At 38.3% G+C, this 18,327-nt stretch overlaps 1 pseudogene; it reads right to left on the bottom strand.

Moving 5' to 3' along the window:
* Positions 1–1,495: 1,495 nt before the first annotated feature.
* LOC121908834 lies at positions 1,496–17,514 on the bottom strand (annotated as a pseudogene).
* Between the last annotated feature and the right edge of the window lie 813 nt (positions 17,515–18,327).

The raw sequence follows: 18,327 nt of genomic DNA, 5'->3' as shown, positions 1-18,327 counted from the left end.
TTTGCCACTTCACACGTTGCAAATTATAATACATAACCTGTCTACAGTCCTTCCTATGTCACACTTCAGAGTAGGTGTGTTGCATCTTACAAGTGTAAGTTAATTTTCAACAGTCATGATAGAGAGAAAAACTTCACACTCACACTGCAGTTGAACCTAAGATGACGTTAAGTAGCTGAAACAAACTGAGCCAAGAATTCAGTAGTAGAGGTCATCTCTACATAGTCAAACTCTGAGCTCACTGGTGGTTAATAGTAGTTTGGTTCTTGGCCCTGTTTTCTCAGTATTTGGTTTAATATTTAATTCTTCATGTTATATGTTCATTATGTGCTTCTGTTTTACCTGCAGACATTGCAATGTTCTCTTTACATCTCTTTTTTTCTTTAATGTGTATTGAGGGAATCTGAATTTGGTGTCTCTGGTCTGTGTTTTTAAGTCATATAACAGCTGAAAACAGCTTGAATTAGTCTTATCACTTTGGCTTTAAGGGACAACTTACACCTGTTAGGCTCAGCCAGACTTTTCACAATTAGCCCCACTTTACTTAGCCTTCTTTATCAAACACCTGGCTACTATGCTAAAGTATTTTGCCAGGGAGGACTGTAGTTCAGGGTGTCCCGACTGGAATTCATTGCTCATTCTAACACATTTACACTTAAAAGCACAGTACAACTTACAATTTCAATTAGCAAACACTTTTATCAAAAGTGACATACATCTGAGAGTTGATACAACACAAGCAGGGATCTAGTCAGGAGAGAACAAAGCGATTAAGTGCCATAAAGTTAAGTTTGAGTCCGATAGGATGCAGGTGCCAGCAGGCAGTGCACAGAGGCAACACATAGAAGCAGATTTTCTTTTTTCAGTCCATCAAGTGCAGAGGTGTTGGCGAAAGAGCCGAGTCTTTAGTCCTTTCTTAAAGATTGAGAGGAACTCTGCGGATCAGATGAAGTTTGGTAACTCGTTCGGCCACCATCAGGTAGGTGGGAGCTGTTATAGTTGCTGTTTTGTAAGCAAGTGTCAAGGTTTTGAATTTGATGAAACTGGGAACCAGGGGAGCGATATGAACCGTGGGGTGATGTGCTGTTTTGGGCTGGTTGAAGACCAGCTGTGACGCCACGTTCTGGATCATCTGCAGAGGTTTGAACATGCATGCAGGGAGGCATCCTGATGTTGTACAGGGCAAATCTACCTTACTGAGCAATTGAGGCCACATGAACCTTAAAGGTTAGTTGGTCATGAAACCCAAGATTCAGGCAGACTTTGTGGGCATGAGCTGGGTTGATGCGAGCTGGATACTGATCTGTTTTTCTAAGGTCGGGAAAGGCTGGGATGACAAGGAGCTTGGTTTTAGAAGGGTTAAGTTTCTTTCATCCATGCCAAGATATTGGCAAGGCATGATGAGCAGTATAATCACACATTAGCTAACTGACAGTATCTTTGTTATCTTTCTCCAATAAGTTTTCTTTGGAACACAACAAGAGTAGTCTTCTGCAGTGATACAGTAGTTATGTTTATTTTGCAAAGCAAGGGAACTTTATTTGTATAACACGTCATATACAGGATAATTCAAAAACATTAATACTAAACAGAATAAATGACAGGAAATGAAAATGGCTGACTATACAAAAATAAAGAGATGTGAAAGATTTTTGTGCAGATCCAAAAACACCCTCAAGTCTAATTAAAAGCAACAACCAATGGATATTTTTTTAGTTTGATTTATATAACCAAGAAGGTGTCTCAGATCATCTGAAAGTTTGTTCCAGATGTGTGAAGCATAGGAGCTAAAGGCAGTTTAACCACATGTGTGAATAAATCTGGAATCACTCAGCTGATCAGTGCAGGCTGACATAATTCTTGCTATCGACTGCAGCAATGATAGGCAGACTTTGTTATTCAGAGTTCAGGTGAGTTTCAGTGATTCCTCTTTGGGACCAAAAACTATCATTTTGACCCATGTGGGACTCCACACATTTCACTTTGACTTCATGGATAAGAGGTGAGAAAACAACCAAAGTCTATGCACTTTATATTTACTTACAGTAGCACCCAAAGTACAAAATGAAAAAATGTCACAGATGATAACCCAAAAATGTAAACATCTTTGAATTTACATTGTCACCCCTTAAAGCATCTTTTTACATGTACAATATCTGTGTTAATGAACTCTGGCATATTTGCCACAATATATGAAGATATACAGCACCTTATTATTAGTGCTTCAGACATAGTGATTGAATATTAAAGCAAATAGGACTTGCCTGAACAGACTGTACAATGCAACTGCATTAGAAAATTGCAAGTCCACTATTTACTTGCAATTTTGTTATTATTTTAACAGCCTCACCAGCAAGTCGCTGGCTATGATTGCAGTGACGAGAATGACGACCATGAACAACAACGCCAGGCCACGGCGTAAAACCAGCTGCGGCACTGACAGGACATCTCCTACAGTAGTAGTGGACTGTGGCCTGGACCATGCTCTTCCAGGTCTGTGCCACCCTCCTCAGCACTCACACAACTGGATGCAGTTGTAGTGACCCAGGCCTGCGTCTGATTCGAGTCTAGAGGTTTGAGGCAGAGTTTGAGATGGAATGTTTGGTATTAACACAAAACTCAAAAGCAAGAATCAAAGCAGGTATGTTTCATTTTTCATTCAAATTCATGCTTTTTTCAAATGGCAAAGAGTTACCATCTAACCTTCCTAAGATCTCAACTGCTCAAGGAAGGAAGGAAACTTAAATTAAGTTCATTTTTTGGGTTCATGTATATTAAAAAGACAATTACATCTGATTGACAAGAGCCGTGACACTGTTTACATAAAAGTTGGTAAACTCTTCAAGTAAAGAGTATGTATATGTGTATGTATATGTATATGTGTGTGTGTGTGTATATATATATATATATATATATATATATATATATACACACACACACACATACATATATACATATACATATATATATACATATATACATATGTATATGTATGTGTGTGTATATATGTATGTACGTACGTCCGTATGTATGTATGTATGTATGTATGTATGTATGTATGTATGTATGTATGTATATTTATGCATATATTCATGTAATTACAGAAAGAGTAGACAGTGAGGGTGGTGCCTGTACCCACCTTTGTGTTCCAACTCAACCGTCTCTTTTTCTTGTGTGATCTGGACTCCTGCTCTCACGAGAGCCTGATCAGAGACATTGAGAACAGTTGCTGATAGAGTGTTACCACTTCAAACAGATCCCAAGGCAAAGTAACAAAATGACTGAATAAAATTTTTATTGTTCAAGAAGTGTAAGAACGCACCTCTTCAGTAGCCCTTTTCCAATCAAGTTTGCACAAAAATGCGATAAAAAAAGTCGACTGCACTGACACACAAATGGTGAGTCCCGTCCACAGTCCTAGTACAGAGACAAGAGTAAAGTTTAAATGGCTTTCCTGAATGTTAATTGACAAACAGGAGGCATAGGACATGGTATGAATATTAATATTTTGGTCTTACCTACAATGCCCATGTTTGCTGCAAACATCAGGGACACACCAATGGGGAAACCAATGAAGTAGAATCCCACCAGGTTACACACAGCACCAATCAATTGTTTTCCTGCTCCTCTAAGAACACTTCCAGCCACACCCTGTGATATTTGGTCAAATCACATTTTATATATGTCAAAATGTCTAAAAAGCTTTGTGAATTACATGCATCAAAATGTTAATTGAGCACTGTTTCTCACCGCAGTGGCATCGCCAATATGCATGAAAGTGAATACAAGCATGACATCGGCAACCCTCTGAATAATGTCTCTAGAAAAGAGACAAAGAAGAGATTCTCTGTATATACTGACACTTACTGAAATGTGAGATGAAAAGACAGGAGAGGATTTTTGAGCTCTTTAGTTTGATAACTGCATCTGAAATAATCTTCAAGCCAACTGATGAATAAAATTTACAGACTATGCTAAAACCCCATTTTCTAGATTTTTTGTTTTACTTAAAATTTGAAAAAATGTGCTCAACTTACTTATTCAGTCAGATAATTAAAAATGAAACAGATCTGTTCAGAAGAGTCTGGCTATCTTCACAGTGTTGAATTCAGCATCAACAACAATGAACTCAAAGACCTGTCAAACATCAAGTAACAGGTTCATTAAACAATTACAGTTCAGTATGAGTCAGCATGAAAATGATCACCTTAGTTAATGTACAACAATCTGAAAAACATTATGAAACTAAGCCTGCTATATTGTAGCTTATGAATTGCAACTAAGGATACGCACAAATGTTTTTCATGTGTGTTGGTGCAAGAAAGAAAAGGTTATTGTGTCAAAGACTTTACTCACTGCTCTGAGGTGAAAATGTATCCAATGACATTCCTGGCGATGCTCAGACCAGCTCCAACAAGACATGCGACTATGACTGTGTTGGAACACAGAAACAAAAAATAGAATGTGTTGTTAATAAAGTTTAACAATGCAAGATTTTCAGAACATTGTACATACTGAAATTGCCAGGGGAAAAAAGAACACAATAGTCTTAGTTTGTATGTATCAAGATTTTTTTGTGTTGATGTGACTGCATCAATGTGTTCTTAATACAAATGTTTATATATTACTACCACTTGGCCTGAGCTGAAGATGTGTTCTCATTACTTTTGTGACTCTCTGTAGATATAACGCAGGCAACATGTACTGTACACATGGGCTCTTACATGCACAGATAATGGGGACCTTGCAGGATAGCTTGGCCTGCTCTGTGTTTCCTGCACCAAGAGCATTCCCAACTCGTACACTGGCAGCAACTGAGAATCCTTGTGGGAACTGTGGATGTTAAAGTATATATAAGTGATTATTGTGGAAATACATTATTCGAAAGTGATATTTATCTTTAAAACAACTAAAACTGACTGCTTTGAAAGGCATCTACACATCCCAAAAAAGGTGTTAAACCTGCTTTCCTAAAATACCATTTCTTCAGAGCAATCACATTACAGTCATTGTCTCTAGTTTCGAGGTAGGAAAGAGTGAAGAGTAGTTACCATGAAAGCTATAGTGCTCAGCTGGAATGCTATGGACTGAGCACCAAGCTCAACCTCACTTATCACACCGGCCAGGAATCCTCCTATTTCGAATATCCACCACGTTAGACACATCATGAGCATACTGGGAATGGCCAGTCTGAGAAATGGACCCCACTCGTGCAGACAGTCAATTGACCAGCCTGTGGGTCAAAGGTTTGTAGTTGGAAGAGTGTTAATTTATCAACAATTACACAGCAGAATGTTTATAAAAGATAATCTATTAACAGGTTGTAAGAGACGTGAATGATGAAACAAGATGCAAATACTGGACAGAACATGAAAATTGCTGCAAAAAATAACATTTAAACATCAAACACGTTTTGGTCAAAATCTCCACAAAATGGAGAAAAGAACTGACCTCCCCATGTGGTCTTGTGCAGACCCCTCCAGCAGATGTAAATGTATAAAAACAAAGCCAACAAATACTGTGAGATAGCGTTGGCTGCTGCAGATCCACTTCAATAGGATCACAATGAACCAGCAGGTTTTAGAAAAAGAGCAGAAAAAAACAGTAAAAAGCTGTTATTTGCTGACAAAAATCCACACTGTGCTAACAGAAAAAGAAATCAGACAATCAATCAATCAATCAATCAATCAAAGACAAGCAATCATTCTGATTGTTCTTTACTAGCTCCCTATCAAATTCAGAATCCAATTCAAAGTTCTTGTTATCACCTATAGAGCTCTGCATGGTCAAGCACCTGCCTACATTAGAGATCTACTGCAGCCCTACTGTACATCACCAGCGGGTGATGATCTGATCAGGATTTGCTGGTTGTTCCTAAAATGAGGATTAAAACTAAAGGAGACTTTGAGGTTGTGGCTCCTAAACTTTGGAACTTTCTCCCATTGGATTTCAGATCTGTGGATGCTGTGGACACCTTTAAAAAGCAGCTTGTTCAGACTTGCCTTTATGTGATTTTTCTATTTTCTATTTATTCTGTTGTTTATTGTGTTTTATGTCTGTATGTATGTTTATGTTCTTTCCTCTATGAGGCACTTTGTGCCTTCTCTGCTCTTGAAAGGTGCTCTGTAAATAAAGTTACTGCTTACTGCTGTTAATGATTATGTACACCTTATATACATTTTGTATTATACTATCTGGATTGACAATAATGATAGCTTGTTATCTAATGCAATAATCCTGTCATAAATAGTACAGCTGTAGCCAAAAGTTTTGAGAATGACACAAGTATTGGTTTTCACAAAGTTTGCTACTTCAGTGTTTTTAGATCTTTTTGTCAGATGTTACTATGGTATACTGAAGTATAATTGCAAGCATTTCATAAGTGTCAAAGGCTTTTATTGACAATTACATTAAGTTTGCACAAAAAATCAATATTTAAAGTGTTGACCCTTCTTTTTCAAGACCTGTTGTCTTCTTCTTCTGAGCCACATCCTGACTGATGGCGACCCATTCTTGCATAATCAGTGCTTGGAGTTTCTCAGAATTTGTGGATTTTTGATTGTCCATCTGCCTCTTGAGGATTGACCACAAGTTCTCAATGGGATTAAGATCTGGGGAGTTTCCTGGCCATGGACCCAAAATTTTGATGTTTTGTTCCTTGAGCCACTTAGTTATCACTTTTGCCTTATGGTAAGTTGCTCCATCATGCTGGAAAAGGCATTGTTCGTCAACAAACTGTTCTTGGATGGTTGGAAGAAGTTGCTCTCGGAGGATGTTTTGGTATCATTCTTTATTCATGGCTGTGTTGGGCAAAATTGTAAGTGAGCCCACTCCCTTGGCTGAGAAGCAACCCCACACATGAATGGTCTCAGGATTCTTTACTGTTGGCATGACATAGGACTGATTGTAGCGCTCACCTTTTCTTCTCCGGACAAGCTTTTATCCGGATGCCCCAAACAATCGGAAAGGGGATTCATCAGAGAAAATGACTTTACCCCAGTCCTCAGCAGTCCAATCCCTGTACCTTTTGCAGAATATCAGTCTGTCCCTGAAGTTTTTCCTGGAGAGAAGTGGCTTCTTTGCTGCCGTTCTTGACACCAGGCCATCCTCCAAAAGTCTTCACCTCATTGTGCGTGCAGATGAACTCACACCTGCCTGCTGCCATTCCTGAGCAAGCTCTGCACTGGTGGTGCCCCAATCCCGCAGCTGAATCAACTTTAGGAGATGGTCCTGGCGCTTGCTGGACTTTCTTGGGCACCCTGAAGCCTTCTTCACAACAACTGAACCTCTCTCCTTGAAGTTCTTGATGATCCGATAAATGGTTGATTTAGGTGCAATCTTGCTAGCAGCAATATCCTTGCCTGTGAAGCCCTTTTTGTGCAAGACAATGATGACTGCACGTGTTTCCTTGCAGGTAACCATGGTTAACAGAGGAAGAACAATGATTTCCAGCACCACCCTCCTTTTAAAGCTTCCTGTCTGTTATTCTAACTCAATGAGCATGACAGAGTGATCTCCAGCCTTGTCCTCATCAACACTCACCTGTGTTTAAGAGAGAATCACTGACATGATGTCAGCTGGTCCTTTTGTGGCAGGGCTAAAATGCAGTGGAAATGTTTTTTTGGGGATAAAGTTAATTTTCATGGCAAAGAGGGACTTTGCATTTGATTGCAATTCATCTGATCACTCTTCATATCATTCTGGAGTATATGCAAATTGCCATCATAAAAACTGAGGCAGCAGACTTTGTGAAAATTAATATTTGTGTCATTCTCAAAAAGTTTGGCCACAGCTGTACCTTAATGAAATGATAATAATAATAAGAGTTAACAAAGCATATTAGTGCGTCAACGTGTTCAGGAAAATACAATACTAGTGAGCTGTGGCTAGCTAGCCGCACGCTGTAACTCACATGTAAAGTATTATTAATATACATTTATGCTAATATGTATTTCTGAATAAAAAAACTGCACTAAAGCTATGAGTGTGCAGCTCTCTCCTCCCTCCTCCTAATATGCTTACATTTGGCACAGCAGTGAGATTGAGCTGAGGCTGACCAGAATTGTGTAGGAGGACAACTGCTTGTTCTTTAATTCTGTTAACTAATCTTTGATCCTTAAGGAAAATAAGAGACAGACTCCCTGGATTCCTAAGTTTGTAAGAGCAGACCCTCGGCCTGCAGAGCTGACCTTTGTAACCCTCTAAGTGGGGGTTGATCAGTGATGCTCAACAGACTCAGAAAGGCCTCCTAAGAAACCATTTTGATAAGTTGACTTACGACACAAACTAAAAGTATGAAATGACCCTAAAGGCCACTTGGACCGGAGGAAAACAGCTCCCACCTTAGAGGGAAGACAGGCTGTTAATCAATAAAGCCATAAACTAATCCACATTCCTGAGGACTTTGTGAAGCCCCCTTTGCAAATCTGAGGCAAACCTGAAATTCATGTAAATTAAATGTCTTATCATTATGCAACTTATATCATGTTATTTGTCGTGTAAACACAAGAGGAACAGTCTAACTTTCATAGGTGTATGACTATCTACTAAAGAGACAGAAGACTTAGATCGTATTATCCTTTATACTACAGGATCATTTATGTGAAGAGTTAATGAATGTTTGATCACCATGTATTTGTATTTTAAGTGTTTATCTTGTAATCTATTAAACTCAATGACAATCATATTTTAGTAGTTAAATTAGACGAGTAGTTTGGTTCAAAGATTGAAGTTTCTAAAATAATAGGAATGTAAAGATAATATTTGAAGGATTTGAGTTTAAAGTTTCTTTTATTGTTAAACAATAGTCACGTTGAATGCTTTTATATTATGAAGTAAGTTATGTCAACTTATATTTAAATATGTTTCTGAAAGTAATCTAATCACACACAATGTTTCCTTTCACTATAGTATTAAACTTTATTTCAGTAGATGGTTTGAGATGTGTAAATAGTTTGAGAAAGTTGAACTAATGAAGGCTGTATACTTGTGAAGTGTTAATATGAAGGTTAATGTTTGTTATTAGAAGAACTGACTTATCATGCATTGTGTAAACTGCTTAACTGTTTCTTTAATGGTTTTACAAATATGATACAAGCTGACAGGACCGTTATTAATCAGAAATATCATGAATATTTGGACATTATGACAGGAATGTGTTTACAGCTTAATGTGAAATAATAGGCAACAGTGACTTATAGTGTAAGTTTTTGCATGTAAAAACTCAGAATTAGATTTTCCCAAATTCCTTTACTTCAGGTGACACAGGCTGCAGACCACCGGCCACACCTAAAGCCCCTAGAACAAAGAAATTGAATATTCATCAATAATTTGGCGCAAACCCCTTTAGAGCATCCCGGCTTGATTCTTTACCGGAATTCAACGCCCCTGCATCCACTGAGATGCGCCACAGCCCACAGCTGATATGAGCTCTTTCACTGCAACACCGCTGGTGATGCTGCACTAACAACAAGATTAAGAGTCTAACAAGATTGTGAGATTGATTTATTGATTAAATTGAACAAGGGTTAGTGCTCCTTCCTGGCACTAACAAATCCTCACCAGAAAGGAAGTGGTGCCCTATTGACGCGGTAATTCATTAATTAAGTATTAATATTTGTTTTTTAGGTGTTCTGTCCATGACCTTAAATGTTGGACAGAAATTTTCACCTTTTGGTGGTGTAACAGATCAAAAGTCAGGGGTTCACCTAAATCATTAGGATTCATCCTTTGGGCTTCTCTAACATCTTTCATGGCAACCCAATAACTGTCCAGATATTTCCCTCTAGGGGTATATAGACATATAGACCTCTTGATGCTATAGTGTAACACCAATACCACTAAAACTAACCAATATCACTAAAATGATACATTTTCACATTTATTACAGTTATTATAATTAAAAAAAAAAAGATTTTACTTTTTTATGTTATGTGAAAAACCTAAAGATTGAGTGTTATAGTACACTCTTGAATACTAATCTCTAACAATGAATTGTGATGGTATAAAAACTCACGCGACACCCAGCTCCAGAGGATAGAGGAAGATGTAGTTGATGATCACGTTGAGCACATTTCCAACCACTCCAGTTATAAACTGGGGCCACAAAATTCCCTGTAAACCAAAGAACAATTTAATGTCGGTCTTAATACTGATTTTAATAACAATGCATCAGTAGCCTTGCATTGAGAGACCACACCTGATTTTGAAGATACTTCCCTTGCAGCTGGTACATAAAAGCAGCCTGAAGGAGGAAGAGAGACACACATTAAATTTGGACAAAAAAATGACAAGACATATTTGAAATCTGTATTTGTTGAACATAGGGTTGGGCCACATGACCAAACCATGCAGAGAATAAAGACTAGTGTCTTCTGAGGTAGCTATCCTTCTCTCTCTCTCTCTTTCTCTCTCTCTCTGTGGCATTTTAGTTCATTTTACTTTATTTGTGTTTTTATAATGTGATTATCTGGCTTTTAGTTTAATTTATTATTTTTGCATTTTAAATGTGTTCTGTTTTAAAGTTAGTCTGTTCAAATTGTAAAGCACTTTGTAATTGTGTTTCAAAAAGTGCTATATAAATGAAGTTAATTATTATTATTATTATTATTATTATTATTATTATTATTATTATTATTATTATTGTTATTATTATCATTATTGTTGTTGTTGTATTAGGCCCTTGCGGACAGTGTTGGAAATCAGTGAGCAAGACTGTGTTATGGAAATATTTAACTTAATCTGATTTAGCAGTGTCCTAAAATAACTTAATTTGTAGGATTTTTATTTCAGGCAATTAACCAAAATCAGACATTTTGTTATTTCATCTGCGAATGCTTTCTCATTTAAATTTCCAGAAAATGTATTTCTATGATAGTATATTATATATAATTGTACAACATGTATGGAGAAGACTCAGTATCAGAATAAGTATTGCCCACCCCTAACTGAACAGATGTCTCACTACCTTGATACATGGGATCTTGAAGGAAAACAGAATGCCTCAAACTCACCGGCAGAGCAGGCATGAAGATCTTCACATACAGCTGGGAGAGACTTTATGGTGGAAAAACAGACAATGTGTATGAATTGAATAAAAAACATATGAAACTATCAACAAATAGCAAGAGAATCAGCACAAGCCCAGGTTACTGCACAGCAGGCTAACATCACCACAAGTAAGTTGTGCAAGAGCTAAGGGCAACCAAGCGGCAAACTCCGGGGTTGAAAAGTGAAGCCAATGTGGAAGTGCCAAAAACTGCGGTTTCTCGAATGGCCACTTGAGGCTGGCTCCAAAAGCGAGTGAACCCCCATAGACTCCCATGTTAAAATGCCCAACTTTACAGCAGAAATAAATGTGTTCACAGCCTGGTACAAAAAATGGTTTTGGTCTCTATAGCTAATTTCCCCTTTCACGACAACTGTACAAGGGGTAAATTTTTATATAACTCAACCGTTTGAATTTTATTAAGGCTTAAAGTTATGCATAATGAAAGGTGTGGCCACTTTGAATGAGGTTAGGTAACGTAACCATATCATAACCCCAGATTCAGAGAGTATAGCCATAGTTGTCGGTTGAACTAAAAGACCCTCTAAGGAGTCAGATGTCCAGTTTCTTCCAGTGAGTACATTTTGTTTTAATGGTTTTAAGTCTGTTTTTCACTAGCGAAGATTAGCACTAGTATTAGCATTATCACAGTTAACAATAGACTGTAAATGCACCGTGCTAACCAAGCTAGCAGCTAGTTGCTAGCGTTAGGGTCGGCTCCACCCTCTCATCCAAATATGGTCACTTCTGGCTCCAAAAATCCAAGATGGTGATGGTCAAAATGCAAACTCAAGGCTTCAAAATGGGAGTCCACAAATCAATGGGTGACGTCACGGTGGCTACGTCCATTATTTTTATACAGTCTATGAGCAACATGATATTGCTGTTTCTGATTTGGCTGTTGGCAATGCAATCACACACTCCACCCTCATGTCTACTATTGTGCTTGGCCCTAAACACCTTAGAAACACATTATCTAATGATATAGCTACTCTAGATGACATTACTCTGGCCTCCAGCACCACCATAAGGAATCTGGGAGTTATCTTTGATCAGGGTATGTCCTTTAACTCCCACATAAAACAAATTTCAAGGACTGCCTTTTTTCACCTATATAACACTGCAAAAAATCAGGCACATCCTGTCTCAAAAAGATGCAGAAAAACTAGTCCATGCATTTCTTACTTCTAGGCTGGATTATTTCAGTTCCTTATAATCAGGCTTATAACAAGTCTCTAAAGACTCTCCAGCTGGTCCACAACACAGCTGCATGTGTACTGACAAAAACTAGAAAAAGAGATCACATTTCTCCCATTTTAGCTTCTCTGCACTGGCTTCCTGTAAAATCTAGAATAGAATTTAAAATCCTTCTCATCACCTACAAAGTCCTTGATGGTCAGGCACCATCATATCTTAAAGAGCTCATAATACCCTGTTACCCCACTAGAACACTGTGCTCCCAGAATGCAGGCTTACTTGTGGTTCCTACAGTCTCCAAAAGTAGAATGGGAGGCAGAGCCTTCAGCTACCAGGCTCCTCTCCTGTGGAACCATCTTCCAGTTTCTCTTGTTTAAGAGTAGGCTAAAAACTTTCCTTTTTGATAAAGCTTATAGTTAGGGCTGGCCCAGGCTCGCCTTGGACTAGCCCCTAGTTATGCTGCTATAGGTCCAGACTGCCAGGGGACTTCCCATGATGCACTGAGCTCCTCTCTCCTCCCCTCCTTCTGTACGCATTAATGCATGTTACTAACTTGGCTTCTTCCCCAGAGTTTTGTGCTTTCTTGTCTCACTTATCTCAGGTGTCTGTAGAACTGTGGCTGTGGACCGCCTGCTGACCCCATGGTCCAGCTTGACGCCCACCACTGCTGCTATTATTATTAGTCATTTTTGCCCATTGCTACAACCATTATCATTGGTCATATTTATATTATTATTATTATTGTTATTATCGTTGTTGCTGTGCTTCTCTGTCTGTCTCTCTCTCTCTCTCTCTCTCTCTCTCTCCTCTCTTTCTCTCTAAACCCAACCGGTCAAGGCAGATGGACGCCCACCTAGAGCCCTGTTCTGCTCGAGGTTTGGGGAAGATGAGGGAATGTTGGGTCTCTGTAAATTAAAGAGTACGGTCTAGGCCCGAGGGGTATTCCATCGAGCTGGATAAAGGAAAAGCCTGACTCATTTTCATAATTCTCGCTAATTTAAGTAAGAGTTCCATTCCATTACTGTGGTTTATAGGATTCCCAGCTCAGTAACCATGGCAACTTATACCGCAGAACTAGCGGTATAAGAATCTGTGTGTCAAAGAATGTCAGATGGGTGGAAACAGACTCCCAAAACAGGGTTCCGCCAAGTGTCTTTTCACACTTGCATCACTTTTGTCTGTGTTCGGAAACATGAAATGGAAGAACCAAGAGGGAGCTTTAAAGAAATACCTATTTCAGTTAATCCCCATTTTATTCATGGTCACCTCATTTTGGAGTGAACCATTTTTATTTAAAAGCTAAGCATTCATAATTTAAGAAATAAAAGTGTGCCAACATTGTTTTGAAGTTATTTATTTATTCATTCACTCACTCACTCATTTTGTTCCATCAGTGAAAACAAAAGGAAAATTAAATGAAGTCCAAACCATGACCCTCTGCTGTGTTTAAATTTATACAGTGGAAATTACTTAGAGTGATCATGGTTACAGTGATCAACTGCTTTTATGGATCAAAAAGCTTGGGACAGAATTATTCCTATACAAAATTTATGATGTTTAATTAAATTCCTTACAGTAATCAAGTAATCCGCTTGCAGTGTTCATTTTGGGTCCTTTCAAACAAACTATGGAAAAAAAATAAAACTGAGGTCATTCTGTTTATTTTTTTTTACTTTACACCCATGATAAGCAGCTGCTGCACCATTATTGCCTCACAGTAAACGATGGTAACCGTCTGCTTCCGGCTGGCTACCTGAGGCTGGTGCTGCATGCCCATTGAAATCATGACGGGAAAAAAAAAAGTCATTTTCTCTCGATGAAACACGTAATAAGTTTTTGACAATAAAGGGGGGGAGGAAATAAGGAAAGTATTACCACTTTCTTTGCCTGTTCTGCCGCCATCATGTCATTGGCAAAAGTCAGAACCCCTGCTACTTCAAAAACGTGCACACAAATTGTGTTATAATAATCATCTGCTTATAATGATATTTGACCCGGACAGACATGATCACTATAAGTGGTTTTTAATGTATTTATATCCTTCTCCAGTTTCTTCATCTCCGACTGCAATTTCTTAATTTTTAACTTTTGATGACGCTTGTAAATCCAATGACATCCTACGAAAGAGAGAATGTGTCAAAGAGTAGATAATTATGTAGTTGGTAATAATGAGTTGGCTCATAAGTGTCCAACACCATGATTTTAAACATGCATCTGATATTATCTAGCCTACTGATAATACAGCCACCGTCAGTGACCTGAAAGCAACATGTAGGAACAAGCGCTGCTTTTCACTTTGCCCCAACAGACATATCCTGCCGGTCAGGGGAAGTGTCGAAGTGTCCTTGGGCAAGATACTGAATCCAAAATTGCTCCGAATGGCTGTGCCATCAGCGTATGAATGTGTGTGAATGGGTGAATGTGACTTGTAATGTAAAAAAACATTTTGAGTGGTTGGAAGACTAGAAAGTTGCTATACAAGTACAGTCCATTTACCATATACTTCCATCAGCAGGGTTTGTTTGAGAACACCGCTCCAGTTTTCTCTTCTTTTTGCGACATAATCAACTATGTACTCCGTGCATGTGCACAATGCAAGCTTATTCAAGCCCGGCTAGAGTTAATGACTAGACACAGCTAATTGTGTTAGTGGTACTGCTTGAGCCTTAAGTTAAAGTTGACATTAATTCAACTTGCTCTGTCTGAAAAGTGTCCTGAGGTAACTTCTGTTTTGATTTGGCGCTATATAAATAAAATTGACTTGACTACTCTGCGTCTTACAGAGACTCCATACTATTACACCACTGGGACTGACCTGGCGACCTCTGGGCTCTGTTTGACAGCAAGTAGGATAGGTTCAGTGTTGATGAGGATAGCCCAGCAGGGGAAACAGGCCAGCAGCAGAATCAGAATCCCCCTCTGAAGAATCACACCCACACGCTTCAAGTTACCGCTCCCATACGTCTACATGAAACAGGTAGACAGATAAAGAAGTAGAGTTAGAAAACACAAATCACACTACTAAGTAAACGTATGAATGGGTCAAGAAAGCAAACTTGATACAAAAGTTAATTATGGAGTTGTTTTTAGGGAGAAAGAACAACCTTTGTTGAGGACACTACCTGAGATATGAGGGTATCACAAGTTGACGATAAACCAGTGCCAATGGAAATACCACCGATGTTAACCACCTGCAATTGAGGAGAAGAACATCAGAATCAATCTGTTTAGACAAAAAGAACACAATTTCAGAACAAACCTGATCAATTCATTGCCAAATAGATACATTTGAAGGCAAGCTTATAGAAGGCATAACAGCACACAGGTGGCTGAAAGATTCAAGCATGTTTCCTCACCGCAGCTGCTAGTGATACAGCTGCAAGCTCTGTTTTTCCCTGGTGACCACAAAACACCATGCTGATGATACCGATCAGAAACACCATCAACTGGGTAATGACCTGGAGGACAAAAACAAACACAAAACCCTCCCTTTTTTTCTTGTTCAGAGAAATGATAGATTTTTTTTAAAAAAACGTTTAAGAGTTTCCTTATGTGTCAAAGTTAGATCTAAAGCTATTCTAACTGATACAGGGTTTATTTACTTTGTAGGGAAGCTTATTATTCTATATTATTATGGACGTTTGAGTGCAGTGTGTATGCTGCATTACTGCTGACCATTACAAACCAGTACTGTACCTTCTTTTACTTTACTTAATTACCTGTTTTATATGTAAATACATGTATTTATGTTTGTGCATATATGTGTGTATGTAATATTATTTTTTACTTACTTTTGATTCACATTATTATATGAAATTATATTAGTAGTATTATTAGCCTATATTATTTATTTTTTATAAGGGCCACAGGAACAGTAGCTGTTGCACTGGTAACAGCTAATGGGGATCAAATTAAGTAAATAAATAAATAGATTAATTAATTAATTAATATACAAGTAGGAGAACACAAGTTAACAAAGAAATTATGTTTTAGACATTGACTATGTTCAGTATCTAAACAAATGAGTTGTGTAACAGTTAGCCTCAAACTCCTAATAATAACTTACAGCAGGCAATCAATTTGTTAAAAAAAATGGTTGCGTATTGTTCCTCTATGAGATGTTTATGACAGATTGAAATAAAAACATAGTAACAGGAACGTAAAGTAGCTTCAGTAGTTATCAACATACTCTGCATAACAGTCCATGAAAGGCTGTAGATGTTGTTTTTAAGCTCTGCATCCAAATGCATATTTTATACCTGCTGACAGGTAGACAATGTCTTTACACACAGTCTGTGTTGTACCTAACAGTAGCTGCGGTAGCAGACAGTCATTGATCAGTGTGGCGTCATGAAGTACAGAGCTGCCAACCTGCCTGTTGTCTGTCCATGTCCATGGCTATATCACGTGACTTTGTTATTACTTTGTAGCGACGTGCACTTGAAATAAAGAATGCTAACTCAAAAATACTGGTATTACTGGTAAGTTATTCAAAAAACTACAAGTAGAGGGAAAAAACGACTTCTTTAGAAGTTTAGAGGAGTAGTTCGTTACTTTCCAGGCCTGTAAAGCAGGAAATGCGCTCAAACCCAGTCTTACCACTGGCGCCGCTAGTTTGACAAGTTGCACTATCTCATCCCGGTAGAGCCGGTAGAAACCTTCACCGGAGCCGTGATCACAGGGAGCCGCTTCATTTGTCAGAGGTCCATTCACTCCTCTGATGCATTTTACTGTTGGTGCAGGACAGTCCATACCCGAAACGGAGGAGCTTTACAGTAAATGGACAGTCAGGTCTGATTTACAGTACGTAACTATATTACTACCTTTGATAAACGTCTTTTGTTTTACAGAAAATGAGACCAAGCGAAAAAACGTGTTTCTGCACACGAGGGGGATTGTAGGGGTGGTCGGTAGAGGTGGGCAGTGCCACCCCTACAATTTGATTGGCCACCCTAGAGGCATGGGGGGGCCACCGAGGGCTGACCCACTGTCTCAAGCGACAACAAATTTTAGGAAATCCCCCCCAAAGGGGCCCCATTTCATTGGCTTTTCTATGACCAGAATAACATCCGGATAACTACTGTTCACATTGACTAACCTTAGACAAAATAGAGAGGAGTGAAAAAAGAAAGAGAAAAAGAAAAGAAAGCAGGACAGTGGTCAGTGGAGCAGATAATGACGATGATGAGAAATGATTGATGATAGTAAATGGTATAAGCCAAAAAAGTTAGTTAGCAAAGACACATGTCATGTAACATGTAGCCTAGCTAATGTTTTAGGAGTTGGCATTTGTAAATGGAATTGTGAAATCCAGTAAAGATCTTTAAAAACACAAGACCACAAATACTTGGTTTAGTTACAGGTCAGAGCATTATTTATTATAATAAAGGAACCTGAAGATGGTAAAACACCTTGTTGCTTTGTCCAAAAATCAGATTCACACTAACTCTGTAATGGTGCATGTTACTTATCCAGTCACTTCATGTTAGTCTCCTCAGATTCTCAGAATTCTGCAGCACAAAGTCCATGACTGTAACGGCCTTAAACATGGTCAGAACCTGTTTTTTATTCTTTATCCAAAAATATCCAGGATAATTGTCTTATTATATTAGTATATGCTTTGATGTAAAGCACACTATATAATTTAGATTAGACATTTTGAGTTAATTTAGAGCTAATTTAGAGCAAGATAGAATCCAGGGTTTGCATTATGCATTTTTGTTTGGTGGTTTGTTTAGAGCATTTGACTACTTAAAAGCCTTAGATTTTGTAAATGAGCTCAGAAAAAGGTCTTATTTATTAGTCATTGTTAAAGTTAGCCTACTTGACTATAAAGGTTCTGCAAAATAGGAGACTGGCCATTAACACTTATGTGTATGCATGTAGCCTATTAATTTATGTTTTAGCCTATTATTAGAGGAATATTAATGCATATAAAAAAGTCTGTGTACTGTGCACATTAGCAACACACTGCGGCCACCTCTAGACATCCCTTTGCCACCCCTGGGCCACCTCAGTTAAAAATTCCTAGAACCACCTCTGCTGTTCTGTCCATTGTGATTAGACGGGAACCAAACTACTGT

This window comes from Thunnus maccoyii, chromosome 2 (genome assembly GCF_910596095.1).
Source record: "Thunnus maccoyii chromosome 2, fThuMac1.1, whole genome shotgun sequence".
In the NCBI taxonomy this organism is placed as follows: domain Eukaryota; kingdom Metazoa; phylum Chordata; class Actinopteri; order Scombriformes; family Scombridae; genus Thunnus; species Thunnus maccoyii.
The sequence above is the reverse complement of the archived record's forward strand: the minus strand, read 5'-3'. Positions and strand labels throughout refer to the sequence as shown.